Source organism: Lolium rigidum, chromosome 5 (assembly GCF_022539505.1).
Source record: "Lolium rigidum isolate FL_2022 chromosome 5, APGP_CSIRO_Lrig_0.1, whole genome shotgun sequence".
Lineage (NCBI taxonomy): Eukaryota > Viridiplantae > Streptophyta > Magnoliopsida > Poales > Poaceae > Lolium > Lolium rigidum.
In genome coordinates, this window is record NC_061512.1 from 99,146,760 (window position 1) to 99,164,907 (window position 18,148).

The 18,148-nt window shown below is 44.5% G+C and overlaps 1 pseudogene; it reads right to left on the reverse strand.

Moving 5' to 3' along the window:
- The window catches only part of LOC124656209, a 29,052-nt pseudogene extending 14,952 nt beyond the window's left edge, over positions 1-14,100 (reverse strand).
- Positions 14,101-18,148: the final 4,048 nt, after the last annotated feature.

The following is an 18,148-nucleotide window of genomic DNA, read 5'->3' on the forward strand; positions in this document are numbered from 1 at the left end:
GTATCTTATTATGAGTTGCTTAAGTACTTGCCCATTGATGCGCGTGGTTGACGTATTGTCTTTTCGTTCGACACGCGTCCGTTGGGAACCCCAAGAGGAAGGTGTGATGCGCACAGCGGCAAGTTTCTCTCAGTAAGAAACCAAGGTTTAATCGGACCAGTAGGAGTCAAGAAGCACGTTGAAGGTTGATGGCGGCGAGATGTAGTGCGGCGCAACACCAGGGATTCCGGCGCCAACGTGGAACCTGCACAACACAACCAAAGTACTTTGCCCCAACGAAACAGGTGAGGTTGTCAATCTCACCGGCTTGCTGTAACAAAGGATTAACCGTATTGTGTGGAAGATGATTGTTTGCAGAGAAAACGAGTAAAACAAGTATTGCAGTAGATTTGTATTTCGAGTAAAGAGAATTGGACCGGGGTCCACAGTTCACTAGAGGTGTCTCTCCCATAAGACGAACAGCATGTTGGGTGAACAAATTACAGGTTGGGCAATTGACAAATAAAGAGAGCATGACAATGCACATACATATCATGATGAGTATAGTGAGATTTAATTGGGCATTACGACAAAGTACATAGACCGCCATCCAACTGCATCTATGCCTAAAAAGTCCACCTTCGGGTTATCATCCGAACCCCTCCGGTATTAAGTTGCAAGCAACGAGACAATTGCATTAAGTATGGTGCGTAATGTAATCAACAACTACATCCTTAGACATAGCATCAATGTTTTATCCCTAGTGGCAACAACACAACACAACCTTAGAACTTTGCATCACTTTGTCCCAGGTGTCAATGCGGGCATGAACCCACTATCGAGCATAAGTACTCCCTCTTGGAGTTACAAGCATCTACTTGGCCAGAGCATCTACTAGTAACGGAGAGCATGCAAGATCATAAACAACACATAAGCATAACTTTGATAATCAACATAACAAGTATTCTCTATTCATCGGATCCCAACAAACGCAACATATAGAATTACAGATAGATGATCTTGATCATGTTAGGCAGCTCACAAGATCCGACAATGATAGCACAATGGGGAGAAGACAACCATCTAGCTACTTGCTATGGACCCATAGTCCAGGGGTAGACTACTCACACATCACACCGGAGGCGACCATGGCGGCGTAGAGTCCTCCGGGGGATGATTCCCCTCTCCGGCGGGGTGCCGGAGGCGATCTCTGGATCCCCCGAGATGGGATCGGCGGCGACGGCGTCTCGGAAGGTTTTCCGTATCGTGGCTCTCGGTGCTGGGGGTTTCGTCACGGAGGCTTTAAGTAGGCGGAAGGGCAAGTCAAGAGGCGGCACGGGGGCCCACACCATAGGCCGGCGCGGCCAGGGGTGGGGCCGCGCCGCCCTAGGGTTTGGCCACCCCGTGGCCCCTCTTCGTCTCGTCTTCGGACTTCGGAAGCTTCGTGGAAAAATAGGCCCACGGGCTTTGATTTCGTCCAATTCCGAGAACATTTCCTTACTAGGATTTACTGAAACCAAAAACAGCGAGAAAACAACAAGCGGCACTTCGGCATCTTGTTAATAGGTTAGTTCCGAGAAAATGCACGAATATGACATAAAGTGTGCATAAAACATGTAGATAACATCAATAATGTGGCATGGAACATAAGAAATTATCGATACGTCGGAGACGTATCAGCATCCCCAAGCTTAGTTACGCTCGTCCCGAGCAGGTAAAGCGATAACACGAGATAATTTACGGAGTGACATGCCATCATAATCTTGATCATACTATTTGTAAAGCATATGTAGTGAATGCAGCGATCAAAACAATATGTATGACATGAGTAAACAAGTGAATCATAAAGCAAAGACTTTTCATGAATAGCACTTCAAGACAAGCATCAATAAGTCTTGCATAAGAGTTAACTCATAAAGCAATAATTCAAAGTAAAGGTATTGAAGCAACACAAAGAAGATTAAGTTTCAGCGGTTGCTTTCAACTTGTAACATGTATATCTCATGGATATTGTCAACATAGAGTAATATAATAAGTGCAATAAGCAAGTATGTAGGAATCAATGCACAGTTCACACAAGTGTTTGCTTCTTGAGGTGGATAGAAATAGGTGAACTGACTCAACATTGAAAGTAAAAGAATGGTCCTCATGGAGGAAAAGCATCGATTGCTATATTTGTGCTAGAGCTTTGATTTTGAAAACATGAAACAATTTTGTCAACGGTAGTAATAAAGCATATGCATCATGTAAATTATATCTTATAAGTTGCAAGCCTCATGCATAGTGTACCAATAGTGCCCGCACCTTGTCCTAATTAGCTTGGACTACCGGATTATCACCGCAATACATATGCTTTAACCAAGTTTCACAAAGGGGTACCTCTATGCCGCTCGTACAAAGGTCTAAGGAGAAAGCTCGCATTTGGATTTCTCGCTTTTGATTATTCTCAACTTAGACATCCATACCGGGACAACATAGACAACGAGATAATGGACTCCTCTTTTAATGCTTTAAGCATTTGACAACAATTAATTCTTTTCTCATTAGAGATTTGAGGATGTTTGTCCAAAACTGAAACTTCCACCATGAATCATGGCTTTAGTTAGCGGCCCAATGTTCTTCTCTCACAATATGCATGCTCAAACCATTCAACTCGGTGTAGATCGCCCTTACTTCGGACAAGACGAACATGCATAGCAACTCACATGAAATTCAACAATGAGTTGATGGCGTTCCCCAGTGAACATGGTTATCGCACAACAAGCAACTTAATAAGAGATAAAGTGCATAATTACATATTCAATACCACAATAGTTTTTAAGCTATTTGTCCCATGAGCTATATATTGCAAAGGTGAATGATGGAATTTTAAAGGTAGCACTCAAGCAATTTACTTTGGAATGGCGGGAAAATACCATGTAGTATAGGTAGGTATGGTGGACACAAATGGCATAGTGGTTGGCTCAAGTATTTTGGATGCATGAGAAGTATTCCCTCTCGATACAAGGTTTAGGCTAGCAAGGCTTATTTGAAACAAACACAAGGATGAACCGGTGCAGCAAAACTCACATAAAAGACATATTGAAAACATTATAAGACTCTACACTGTCTTCCTTGTTGTTCAAACTCAATACTAGAAATTATCTAGACCTTAGAGAAACCAAATATGCAAACCAAATTTTAGCATGCTCTATGTATTTCTTCATTAATGGGTGCAAAGCATATGATGCAAGAGCTTAAACATGAGCACAACAATTGCCAAGTATCACATTACCCAAGACATTTATAGCAATTACTACATGTATCATTTTCCAATTCCAACCATATAACAATTTAACGAAGGAGAAACTTCGCCATGAATACTATGAGTAGAAACCAAGGACATACTTGTCCATATGCTACAGAGGAGCGTGTATCTCTCCCATAAAGTGAATGCTAGGATCCATTTTATTCAAACAAAACAAAAAACAAAAACAAACCGACGCTCCAAGAAAAAGCACATAAGATGTGATGGAATAAAAATATAGTTTCAGGGAGGAACCTGATAATGTTGTCGATGAAGAAGGGGATGCCTTGGGCATCCCCAAGCTTAGACGCTTGAGTCTTCTTGATATATGCAGAGGTGAACCACCGGGTGCATCCCCAAGCTTAGAGCTTTCACTCTCCTTAATCATGTTGCATCATACTCCTCTCTTGATCCTTGAAAACTTCCTCCACACCAAACTCGAAACAACTCATTAGAGGGTTAGTGCACAATATAAATTGACATATTCAGAGGTGACACAATCATTCTTAACACTTCTGGACATTGCATAATGCTACTGGACATTAGTGGATCAAAGAAATTCATCCAACATAGCGAAAGAGGCAATGCGAAATAAAAGGCAGAATCTGTCAAAATAGAACAGTTCGTATTGACGAATTTTAAAATGGCACCAGACTTGCTCAAATGAAAATGCTCAAATTGAATGAAAGTTGCGTACATATCTGAGGATCATGCTCGTAAATTGGCATAATTTTCTGAGCTACCTACAGGGAGATAGACCCAGATTCGTGACAGCAAAGAAATCTGGAACTGCGCAGTAATCCAAATCTAGTACTTACTTTTCTATCAACGGCTTAACTTGGCACAACAAAACACAAAACTAAGATAAGGAGAGGTTGCTACAGTAGTAAACAACTTCCAAGACACAAAATAAAAACAAAGTACTGTAGGTAAAAACATGGGTTGTCTCCCATAAGCGCTTTTCTTTAACGCCTTTCGGCTAGGCGCGAAAGTGTGTATCAAGTAACATCGAGAGATGAAGCATCAACATCATAATTTGTTCTAATAATAGAATCATAAGGTACCTTTATTCTCTTTCTAGGGAAGTGTTCCATACCTTTCTTGAGAGGAAATTGATATTTTATATTACCTTCCCTCATATCAATAATAGCACCAACGGTTCGAAGAAAAGGTCTTCCCAATATAATGGGACAAGATGCATTGCATTCAATATCCAAGACAACAAAATCAACGGGAACAAGATTATTGTTAACGGTAATGCGAACATTATCAACTTTACCCAAAGGTTTCTTTGTAGAATGATCAGCAAGATTAACATCCAAATAACAATTTTTCAGCGGTGGCAAGTCAAGCATATTATAAATTTTCTTAGGCATAACAGAAATACTTGCACCAAGATCATATAAAGCATTACAATCAAAATCTTTAACCTTCATCTTAATGATGGGCTCCCAACCATCCTCTAGCTTTTTAGGAATAGAGGCTTCGCGCTCTAGTTTCTCTTCTCTAGCTTTTATGAGAGCATTTGTAATATGATGCGTGAAAGCCAAATTTATAGCACTAGCATTAGGACTTTTAGCAAGTTTTTGCAAGAACTTTATAACTTCAGAGATGTGGCAATCATCAAAATTCAAACCATTATAATCTAAAGCAATGGGATCATCATCCCCAATGTTGGAAAAAATTTCAGCAGCTTTATCACGAGGCAGTTTCAGCAGTTTTAGCGAGTTTCAGAGCGGTTTTCGCGCTTTGCATTAGAAGTGGAAACATTGCTAACACCAATTCTTTTATTAGTATGAGTAGGAGGTGCAGCAACATGTGTAGAATTAGCATTACTAGTGGTGGTAATAGTCCAAACTTTAGCTATATTCTTCTCTTTAGCTAGTTTTTCATTTTCTTCTCTATCCCACCTAGCACGCGAGTTCAGCCATTAATCTTATATTCTCATTAATTCTAACTTGAATGGCATTTGCTGTAGTAACAATTTTATTATGATAATTCTCATTAGGCAAAACTTTTGATTTCAAAAGATCAACATCGCAGACAAGACTATCGACTTTAGAAGCAAGTATATCAATTTTACCAAGCTTTTCTTCAACATGATTTGTTAAAAGCAGTTTGTGTACTAATAAATTCTTTAAGCATGGCTTCAAGTCCAGGGGGTGAATTCCTATTATTGTTGTAAGAATTTCCATAAGAATTACCATAGCCGTTGCCATTATTATAAGGATATGGCCTATAGTTGTTACTAGAATTGTTCCGGTAAGCATTGTTGTTGAAATTATTATTTTTAATGAAGTTTACATCAACATGTTCTTCTTGTGCAACCAATGAAGCTAACGGAACATTATTAGGATTAATATTAGTCCTATCATTCACAAGCATAGACATAATAGCATCAACCTTATCATTCAAGGAAGAGGATTCTTCAACAGAATTTACCTTCTTACCTTGTGGAGCTCTTTCCGTGTGCCATTCGGAGTAGTTGATCATCATATTATCAAGAAGCCTTGTTGCTTCACCAAGAGTGATGGACATAAAGGTACCTCCAGCAGCTGAATCCAATAAATTCCGTGAAGAAAAATTTAGTCCTGCATAGAAGGTTTGGATGATCATCCAAGTAGTCAGTCCATGGGTTGGGCAATTTTTAACCAGAGATTTCATTCTTTCCCAAGCTTGAGCAACATGTTCAGTATCTAATTGTTTGAAATTCATTATGCTACTCCTCAAAGATATAATTTTAGCAGGGGGATAATATCTACCAATAAAAACATCCTTGCATTTAGTCCATGAATCAATACTATTCTTAGGCAGAGATAGCAACCAATCTTTAGCTCTTCCTCTTAATGAGAAAGGGAACAATTTTAGTTTAATAATATCACCATCTACATCTTTATATTTTTGCATTTCACATAGTTCAACAAAATTATTGAGATGGGCAGCAGCATCATCAGAACTAACACCAGAAAATTGCTCTCGCATAACAAGATTTAGTAAAGCAGGTTTAATTTCAAAGAATTCTGCTGTAGTAGCAGGTGGAGCAATAGGTGTGCATAAGAAATCATTATTATTTGTGGTTGTGAAGTCACACAACTTAGTATTTTCAGCGTTGGCCATTTTAGCAACAGTAAATAAAGCAAACTAGATAAAGTAAATGCAAGTAAACTAATTTTTTTTGTGTTTTCGATATAGCAAACAAGATAGCAAATAAAGTAAAACTAGCAACTAATTTTTTTGTATTTTTATTTAGTGCAGCAAACAAAGTAGTAAATAAAACTAAGCAAGACAAAAACAAAGTAAAGAGATTGAGAAGTGGAGACTCCCCTTGCAGCGTGTCTTGATCTCCCCGGCAACGGCGCCAGAAATTTGCTTGATGCGCGTGGTTGACGTATTGTCTTTTCGTTCGACACGCGTCCGTTGGGAACCCCAAGAGGAAGGTGTGATGCGCACAGCGGCAAGTTTCCCTCAGTAAGAAACCAAGGTTTAATCGGACCGAGTAGGAGTCAAGAAGCACGTTGAAGGTTGATGGCGGCGAGATGTAGTGCGGCGCAACACCAGGGATTCCGGCGCCAACGTGGAACCTGCACAACACAACCAAAGTACTTTGCCCCAACGAAACGGTGAGGTTGTCAATCTCACCGGCTTGCTGTAACAAAGGATTAACCGTATTGTGTGGAAGATGATTGTTTGCAGAGAAAACGAGTAAAACAAGTATTGCGGTAGATTTGTATTTCGAGTAAAGAGAATTGGACCGGGGTCCACAGTTCACTAGAGGTGTCTCTCCCATAAGACGAACAGCATGTTGGGTGAACAAATTACAGTTGGGCAATTGACAAATAAAGAGAGCATGACAATGCACATACATATCATGATGAGTACAGTGAGATTTAATTGGGCATTACGACAAAGTACATAGACCGCCATCCAAGCTGCATCTATGCCTAAAAAGTCCACCTTCGAGGTTATCATCCGAACCCCCTCCAGGTATTAAGTTGCAAGCAACGAGACAATTGCATTAAGTATGGTGCGTAATGTAATCAACAACTACATCCTTAGACATAGCATCAATGTTTTATCCCTAGTGGCAACAAGCACAACACAACCTTAGAACTTTCACGTCACTCGTCCCGGTGTCAATGCGAGGCATGAACCCACTATTGAGCATAAGTACTCCCTCTTGGAGTTACAAGCATCTACTTGGCCAGAGCATCTACTAGTAACGGAGAGCATGCAAGATCATAAACAACACATAAGAATAACTTTGATAATCAACATAACAAGTATTCTCTATTCATCGGATCTCAACAAACGCAACATATAGAATTACAGATAGATGATCTTGATCATGTTAGGCAGCTCACAAGATCCGACAATGATAGCACAATGGGGAGAAGACAACCATCTAGCTACTGCTATGGACCCATAGTCCAGGGGTAGACTACTCACACATCACACCGGAGGCGACCATGGCGGCGTAGAGTCCTCCGGGGATGATTCCCCTCTCCGGCAGGGTGCCGGAGGCGATCTCCTGGATCCCCCGAGATGGGATCGGCGGCGACGGCGTCTCCGGAAGGTTTTCCGTATCGTGGCTCTCGGTGCCGGGGGTTTCGTCACGGAGGCTTTAAGTAGGCGGAAGGGCAAGTCAAGAGGCGGCACGGGGGCCCACACCATAGGCCGGCGCGGCCGGGGTGGGGCCGCGCCGCCCTAGGGTTTGGCCACCCCGTGGCCCCTCTTCGTCTCGTCTTCGGACTTCCGGAAGCTTCGTGGAAAAATAGGCCCCGGGATTTGATTTCGTCCAATTCCGAGAATATTTCCTTACTAGGATTTCGAAACCAAAAACAGCGAGAAAACGACAAGCGGCACTTCGGCATCTTGTTAATAGGTTAGTTCCAGAAAATGCACGAATATGACATAAAGTGTGCATAAAACATGTAGATAACATCAATAATGTGGCATGGAACATAAGAAATTATCGATACGTCGGAGACGTATCACCCATATCATGAGAATATTTACATCATATGAACAAATGTGTTCGTGAAAGTTCTTTTATCGCACTCAGTTGTTAACTGAATTGCTTGAGGACAAGCAATAAGCTAAGCTTGGGGGAGTTGATACGTCCAAAACGTATCTACTTTCCCGAACACTTTTGCTATTGTTTTGCCTCTAATTTGTGTATTTTGGATATAACTAACACGGACTAACGTTGTTTTCGAGCAGAATTGCCCTGGTGTCTCGTTTTTGTGCGTAAACTCAACTTTCAGGAAAATCCCCGGGATTAATTCCAATGGGCCTATTTTCACGGAAGAATAACGGAGCCGAAGACCGAGGAGGAGGGGGCCACGAGGCAGCCACCCCACCGGGCGGCGCGGCAGCCCCTAGGCCGCGCCGGCCTGTGGTGGCGGCGCCTCGGGCAGCCCCAGGTGCCCCCCTCTGGACTACTTAACGTCTTCGACCTAAAAACGCACGGGGGTCAGACGAAATCGCCAGAAGACATCCAGAACACCGCCGCCATCGCGAAACTCCGTCTCGGGACCAGAAACTCCGTTCTGGCACTCCGCCGGGACGGGGAATTGGAGGAGATCATCGCCATCATCACCATCGACGCCTCTCCATCGACCAGCCATGTTTCCCCATCCATGTGTGAGTAATTCCCCCGCTGTAGGCTGAAGGGGATGGTAGGGATTGGATGAGATTGGTCATGTAATAGCATAAGATTGTTAGGGCATAGTGCCTAGTATCCGTAATTGTTACTTTTATGATATTGTTGCAACTTGTTATGCTTAATGCTTGTCACTAGGGCCCGAGTGCCATGATCTCAGATCTGAACAAGTTATTGTTTCATGATGATATGCATTGTTTTATGATCTTACCTGCAAGTTGTATACACATATTGCTGTCCGGAACCCGAGGCCCCAAAGTGACAGAAATTGGAACAACTGGAGGGGAAGGCGGTGATATGAGGACCACATGTGTTCACGGAGTGTTAATGCTTTGCTCCGGTGCTCTATTAAAAGGAGTGCCTTAATTTCCAGTAGATTCCCTAGAGGCCCGGCTGCCACCGGCTGGTAGGACAAAAGATGTTGTGCAAGTTTCTCATTGCGAGCACGTACGACTAAATATGGAACACATGCCTATTGATTGATTAGTACTTGGATACCGTTTTATTACTATCTGCAAATGCCCTACCTTGATTGTTACATGAGTTTCTCTCATTCATGCAACTCCCGTTCATCCATCCCTGTGCCTATAGTATTTTAATCCTGCTGTTTACTATAATCACTACTGTTGTCTTTGTTACACTGCTGCTGATATTTCGCTACTGCTACTGCTATAAAACTGTTACTACTGATAAACTCTTGCGAGCAAGTCTGTTTCCAGGTGCAGCTGAATTGACAACTCCGCTGTTAAGGCTTACAAATATTCTTTGGCTCCCCTTGTGTCGAATCAATAAATTGGGTTTTACTTCCCTCGAAGACTGTTGCGATCCCCTATACTTGTGTGTCATCAAGTAGTAGCGCGCCACCATGCGCCAGCTTGTGGGGTTTGCCGGTGGCCCTTCTTCCTCTTCCTCCTCTTCCATACAGAACTCATCTCCCAAACCCTTCATGCCAGATGTTCTTGCTTCAGGCCCATCGTTCTTCCCTCCTACAGCCTCTCCGTCCCAATTGCTTCCCAGATCATCAGCAGCCTCTCTAATCACCAGACGCCTCTCCATGTGGACAGACCTGGCTTCGATCGACAGCTTCGGGTGGGCAGGATCCTCAGCGGTTCCCCCTTGATCACCCCTACCGCCGGCCGATGCCATATCTTTCACCGGAACGCAATATAGACGGGCGCCTGGATCGTAGATCGTCGATTGATTGTCGAAAACCTGGATTAGATGTGAGACCTGTAATCCACGATGGGGTTTTATATCTGCCCCGTCCCGGATCCGATCTGACTCAAAACCGTGAGCACCATGGCTGGGACCGCCGCCTTGCGCAGTATTGCTTGCCCTGGACTCTCCAAATCCCTCGTAGACGCGATGGTCTCCCAAATCCGGAGCGCTCCCGTCCATGGTAGGCTGGCGGCGGAAATCGCCTCGGCGTCACCCAGCCATAGCCTAGACGTAGCGTAACCTTTCAGAAGTTACTCAATTCTTACAATCAGTTAGCTTCTTGATCACAGCGCCCAACATAATAAGCCAACAAATCGGTATGGAGGGAGTACCATAACATCACACACCTCAAAATAAAATGAGTCTACAAATAAATAAGATTTTGCATGATATCACGTCTATGTTACTTTTCACTATGAAGGTAGTAACATGGACTAGTAACGTATGCATGACACCACCTCATATTACTCCCCACTATAAGTAGCCTTAGCGTGACGCAATCATTTTACTTTTGGTGCCTCCCTCTCCCATACGTGGCAACGTTGTGCGGTGTATCCGACAGAGCTCCTAAGAGCATCTCGTCATGTCCCCCAAACCATCCCCAAACGGCGCCAGATTGAGCGTTTGGGGGACGTGTTTTGTTCGTGCCGCGTTTGGGGGACGTCGCTTCCCAGTCGCGTCCCCCAAACAAAATTTCAGAAATTTTAAACTTGAGCGAGATTCGATTAAATTCATCCAAACTTGGCATATATTACATAGATTCGAACGAGATTCGACTAAATTTAAACTAAACCTAATTTAGAAGTACTTGCGGCGGCCGGAGGCGTCGTAGTACTGGTGGAAGTTGTACATGTCGTCGGTGATGACCTCCTGCTTGACGCGCTCGTCGGGCTCGTCAACGGGCTCGTCCTTCACCAGGCCGCTTGGTCCTGCCTCGCCGTCGTCCGTGAGGTCCACAAGCGGCTTGCCGGTGTCGCGGATGGACATGGCGATCGTCGTGTCGAGTTCGCCCCTCCAGGTGTCCTTGTCGTTCAGCGATGCCAAGTACGCCGCTCGCAGCCCTGGGAAGTTCTCGGGGTCGTTGCTGCTGGCGATGAGCCGCTGCTGCCACTCGTACTCCGCCAGCAGAGCCGCCTTCGACGCTTCCTCGTCGTTCGTCTCTTCCTTCACCTCCGGCTTCGGGATGAGGAGGGCGCCGCTGCGCCTCTCTTGCTGACGCGGCTGCCGCTGCCGCCGCGCCTAGGATTGACGGGCATCGCCGGCTGCTCCTTCACCACGCGATTGCGGACGGTGTAGGACGCGGAGCGGTACGACGAGGACGGCGTCGATCGGGCCGGTCCTGAGGAAGAAGAGTTGGAGGAGGACGAGTACGTCCTCCTCGGCTGCCATTGCGCTGCGGGAGACGGTGGTGGTGAGGACGGCGCCTCCAACCTCGGAGTGCCGTTGTGGATGCCGTGGATGACGTTCTGCAGGGTGCGCCCCGGAACGCCCAGAACAGGGTGCGCCCTTCCCTGTTCCAGCTGTTCGGCCCGCCGACGAGACCGGTGGTGCTGCGCATCTCCATGTTGTACTTCGCTTGGAAGTAGGTGCCCCACCAGGCGCCGTTGTTTTTGGCCACCCAGGTCGGATCGGCCCGGTCCTCGGCGTCGAGTTCAGCCCGCCAGGCCCTGATGGCGTCCTTCCAGCGCTCCGTGCCCGGCGGCGGCGGCGGCGGGACGCCTATGCCGTTCATGGTCATCTTCCAGCCGCCGCTGCTTGGCAGGCGCATGTCCGGCGGGACGGGATATCCCACGTGGTACAGCGCCCACGCCTCCTTCACGGTGAGGCTGCCGCGGCCAAAACCGTTCGCCGCGATGATCTTGCGGGAGGACAACGACATTGCTTGGAATGGCGAGGAGAAGATCTGGGGGCGGCGAGGAGAAGATTTGGGAGCGGCAAGAGATTGGGATGAACCGCAAGGCCTCTTAATTTACATCGGCGACAGCGGGTGGTTGCACGCAATAACGTCGGCGCGGACGGCCACGCGGCCATGCACGACGAGACGTGTCCTTGCGTCTCCCGGGAAAACTGGGACGCCCTCCATTGCAATTTCTTTAGCATCTTTCACTGCCTTTGAAAAGCCAGTTTCTCTGTACGTACTGAAGAAGGACATCAGCCCATGTATAGACTCAATTGCAATATCAATAAGCATATCCTTTGATTGTAGTTGCTTGCTTACCATATTAATATATGATAATATTTGATACCAGATGACTATAGATAATATAAACTCAAAGTCACCAAGTTCATTCTCTGCCAATGATTTAGCTACACTACTTATCAAGGGATCCTTATCACTTTCAGCCACTTGTAGCAAAGTCTCCCTTATATCTGACATTTGGAACCTTATAGCCTTAACACTTTCAACACGACTGCCCCAACGAGTAGTTGACAATGACTTGAGAGTCAATCATGTTATATTGTACTTAAGAATTTGCTACCTCTTGGTAGAATTAGCAAATGTCGTATAGATGCGCTGGATAATTCCAAAAAAATCTGTTGCATTACGACAAGAATTTGCCATATCGTATAGTGTCAAATTCAGACTAGCTATGACAACCACAAGCTGAAGAAAAAGCTCTGGGATTTATATTCAAGAGTTTATTTTGTACCCCTTGATGTTTTCCTTTCATATTCGATCCATTTTCATATCTTTGTCCTCTCACATTGTTTATATCAAGTTTAAGCTTCTTAAGTTCATCTTGTAAGACATCAAACAGTCCTTGCCCAGTGGTATCATAGACATCTAAAAAACCTAAGAAAGATTCCTCAATGCAAACTGAACTAGAAGATTCATCAACATACCTTATTATCAAAGACATCTGCTCTTGGTGGCTTACATCAGGAGTACAATCAAGAATAACTGAGAAGTACTTCGCCTTTTTTACCTTTCCAATGATTTCAGATCTGATTGCAGTAGCTAACAAAGTTATCAACTCATTCTGGATGGAAGGACCAAGATAATGATCACGAGTTCTATCATTGGTAATTCGGCCAACATGCTCTTTCATAACCGGGTCAAATTTAGCCAACATTTGAACCAGTCCCAAGAAATCGCCATTGCTATCTTGGTATAACTTGCTATTACTGCCACGCAATGCGATGTTATGTTCTCCAAGAAATTGTACAATCAAGAGAATCCTGTATAAAGCTTTTCTCCAATGCTCCCTTTCCTTTTCAAGTTCTCGTTGAGCAACTTATCAATTGTTTGATTATTCTGTAACCTCATACGCAAGTCATACCATGTACTCATATTTGTGACATGTTCTCTGCTAGTTTCATGTTGTTGAAGTTTAATGCTAAGATGTATCCAGTCATTGAAACCCTCATTTGCTAACGATCCTCTAGCAAACCCTTTTCTCAATAATTTGCAGCAGAAACAAAAAATTATATTAAGCTCTTTGCTGTATACAAGCCATTCTCGGTCACATGTTTCTCCATCTGAAAGAACTCTACTATATGCAGATGCAGAAAACATTCTAGATAATTTATCTCTAGGACCATGCTCAATAGATAAGTCTCTTTTAGGACCCTTTTGCACCAAAATATCTATTGTTTTAGCATCAAGACCATTCCAATATCTTGGATCAAATATATCATGATGAAAAGAGCTATAGGTGTCCTCATGAAGAGTAGCATCATTACCTTCAACACCTATAAAAGCATCATTAACTTCATCGCCGATATTAGCATCATCGTGCTCATCGCCATTATTAGCATCATCTTGTTCATCACCAGTATTAGCATCATCAAATTCATCACCCATACTAGCATCACCAGTTTGATTTCCAGAATTTATTTGAGGCTCTTTCACCACAAATCTATCTGAAGCACCCTTTTGAGACTGAATTACTGCATCTAATCTCTTTCTTTTCTTCTTCTTTTCAGCGCCCGATGGACACTTCGTCCTTCTCATGATTGATGATTCCTCCTGTGCCACAAGCTAATAGTTTAACAAAATAATTCACTAAGATGTCTAGATCAACGCAGCAGTTTTTATTTTAACTTGATGGATGAAACTCGCGACTGGGCAGCAATCGGCAAAACGGGGCCTTGATCTGCTGAAGGCTGCAGCTGCTCCCTGCTTGTAATCGTCAATCAATCTGCCGGCTAGCAATCAAGGACATGATCACGGGAAAAGGAATCACTAGGCACTGCCGGGCCGGGCGCACGGCGGACGATACGGCGCGACACGCGACGGCGAGCGTCCTGCGCGGAAACTGCCAAAGCGGAAACGAAGAAACGTGAAGTCGTGAACCTCCTTCGATCCGCGTCTCTGCGTCTCCTGAATCCTGATCGTCATCAAAACCAGCGAAACGATGTGCTGGGCCTGGGCCACACAAGCTGATTAAACCAAGTAACCAACGTAACAAGTATTTGGGGGCCCCACGGATTTGGGGGCCATGTTTGGTCGAGCTGCTCGAACACGCCCATCGACGGGGATGTAGAGTAGCGCCATGGAAAGGGTAGCCATCCCATGTAGGGAGAGGTGTTGAGTACTAGAGAGCTACCCTCTCAATTTTTTCTAAGACCAAGTTGGCCCAACCCTCTTAATTTTCGCAATCTTTGTGGCAAAAAATGCCAAGTCCTATAAAGTGGCCCCGAGGTTGGGGGAGCTGCCATCTGAATTGTGGCTCCATCACATGTGGATCTTGGATCCTTGGCTGCTTCAGGCCCTCGCCGAGGGCTACCGACCTAGGAAAGGCCCATGAGACCGTGAACGATGCCTTGATCGGCTTCTTTGGGTACGTTGGGAAATCACTGCGAAGTTTAGCAATTTGTCGCAGTGATTTTCATGGTGGTTAAGTCGTGTTTGAAGATATCCACGAGGCTCTGGCACTAGTAGGAAAAGACCTATAGCGGCACGGGTATATATGGTGCACCAAAATAGTGGTACACCAATGCTATTTACCACTGGCATACCGCCGATGTACCAGTTGTCGGGTACCCCCACGGGTAAGGGTCAGCCTGGTTATAGGTGGTGACACCACATACTCCTGGTGTACCACCTAATAGTTACACGTCAGCGGTAGATAGGTACCGGTGGCATACCAGAATAGTGGTAGGCAGCGGTAGGGGTTGTACGAGTGCCTTTCCACCTAAGTTTCCATGTGTAAGTACCGCTGGCGCACACTAATTTGGTACGCTAGGGGTAAGGTTGTACCGCTGGCATACCAAAAAGGTGGTATGCCAGGGGTAGCCTAGGATATTTACTTACCCCAATGGCCCAACCAGCCACCTACCACCACCATTATTGCTACCTAATTCACTCATATGACTATGGAGAGTTTGGCGATGAGGAGGAGGCGGAGGTTCTACATGAGGAGGTAGAGGCACTGTTCAAATAATCTGCCGAGATACCGATTTATCGCCCATTTTTATTCGTGAATCGGGAGGTAACCGATAAGATTTCGGCATCTCGGCTAATTTATCGCCGCACCAATATTTCGGCCAATTTTCAGTTAGATGACCGATATTTTGGCCAATTTTCAGTGAAATTTTGCTGAAATTCGGTCTAGCAGTCGATATTTTTGTTCTATAGTCTTGTAGAACTATGCATTAGCTCAAAATTTCCATTTTTATTGATTCAAATGCAAGGAATCAAGGTAATACTTCTATTCAATGCTTCAATACTATCGATACATAGCATATTATAGAAACTTTAGTGCCGAAAATAAGAATTTACAAAAAAATTAAGCCAATAAATGGTCGACCGATAAAATCGATTAATCGTCCGATAAGAAATTAATATCCATTTTGAGGCTGACCGATAAGTTAGAGATTCACGATTTCTTGAACATTGGGTAGAGGAGGAGATGCAATGGGAGCTATGCCAAAGCTGGCGGATGTAGAGGAGGAGGTACTCCTCACCTCCTTCGAGATGGCACACCAGAAGAGGAATGCCGCTCTCTCTCTCTCTCTCGAGGAGACCAATACGGCCTTCATGGCGCGTATCATGGAGAGGGCATCAACAGAGGAGGTTGGTTCTCCTCATGGAGCCTGAGTGGTAGGGGGATCATGGTCGCTAAGGCCACCGGGCGCATGCTGCACTGAAAGCTCAACGGCTCAAGCAAGCACCGCCGACACTGGAGGTGATGTTGCACCGACGGATGGTCAAGGGTAAGGCAAAGCCATGCCAGCCAGATACAGACGGAGAGGAGGTTGAATGCGACTGCATACAAAGCCAAGAGTTAGGCGCGCGGGCAGGGCATGAAGGCGTAGAATGAATCTCACGCCCCAACCGACTACAATTAGTTCAATTTATTTTAGTTTTAGTCAAAAAACCAACTTTGTAATACATAATGTGATTTGAATGATTTTAAAAAAATTATATTGGTACACGGCTGGGTAGAAGCGCCCCCCCAAAAGCAGCGACATGTTCTACCACCCCACCGTTCAACCCATCGAACGTGTTTATCGGACGCTATTTGGGGGACACATTGAAGATGCTCTTGGTATCTACTATCGTGAGCGCCACACACGGGTGGCAGCGATAGCTCGCTCGAACGACCCCCAAATCCCAGGCCCCTGACTTTTTGCAGCCCACTACTACATATTTTCGCCAGCCTAGGCCCGGAAAGGAGAGGTTGATACTTTTCCCCAAAAATCTAGTCGTGATCGCTCAGTTCGCGTTCCCGAGAGCGTTTTCCACGATGTTTTGACTGGAGTTCTGTTCGGCTATTACGCATTGTGTCAGCGTGCGCGTGGCCACGTGCATGCCCCCTCCTGAATCATGATCGGCTGATCCAATTCTTTCTCCTGGTGGGCGACCCAGCATCATCAGTCGATCATGATCAGGTACATTACCTACCAAGTACCAAATACCGATCTAGCATAGTAGCATGGAGCCATGGCCTGAACCTCGCTGTTGTTTCAGCTGAGAAACCTCTGATTAGTAGAGCTGCCACACATCATAGTAGTCTGTAGTCAACAATTAGTCATGTACTTGATGCCTTATTTTGTTATTTTGTTAAACAGGAGAAATAATGAGAAGAACAAATTATCTATCCGGTGCAGAAAAGAAGAAGAAAAAGCGGAGATTAGATGCAGTAATTCAGTCTCAAAAGGGCGCTCTCTAGACAAATTTGTCTTGAAAAAGTCTCAAACAAATTCTGAAAATCGAAGTCTGGTTGCTAATGTTGATGATGGTTATGATGACAATGCAGCAGAAGTTGAGGTTCATACTGCAGAATTTGATGAAAATGATGATGGTAATTGTGGCGATGAACGAGCCGATGATAGCACTGATGATGAAGGTGATGATGCTAATGTTGATGATGTTAATGCCGATGATGAAGGTAATGATGCTAATACTGGTGTGGAAGGTAATGATGCTATTGTTCATGATGAAACCAATACCTCTTCTCATCCTGATATATTTGATGCAAGATATTGGGATGGCCTTGATCCTAAATTGATTGACATTTTGCTGCAAAAGGGTCCTAAAAGAGACTTGTCTATTAAGCATGATCCTAGAGAAAAAATATCTAGAAGGTTTTCTGGATCGGCATACAGTAGAGTTCTTCCAAATGGATAAACATGTGACAGAGAATGGCTTGTATATAGTAAAGAGCTTGACAAAATATTTTGTATTCGCTACAAGTTATTGAGAAAGGGGCTTGTGAGAGGATTGTTGGCAAATGAAGGTTTCAGTGACTAGATACATCTTAGCAGTAGACTTCAACAACATGAAACTAGTAGAGAACATGTCACAAATATGAGCACATGGTATGGCTTGCGGATGAGGTTCCACAATAATCAAACAATTGATAAAGTTGCTCAGCGAGAACTTGAGAAGGAAAGGGAGCATTGGAGAAAAGTTTTGTACTGTGTGCGGGAGGGGGGGGGGGGAGCAGGCATCGAAGGTGCGTGTCAGGGTTTCAAATCCCGATCATATATTTGTAAGGAGGTGGTGGTCTTGTGACCATGATCCGATGGGCTGAGGGCATGCACAAAGTTATACA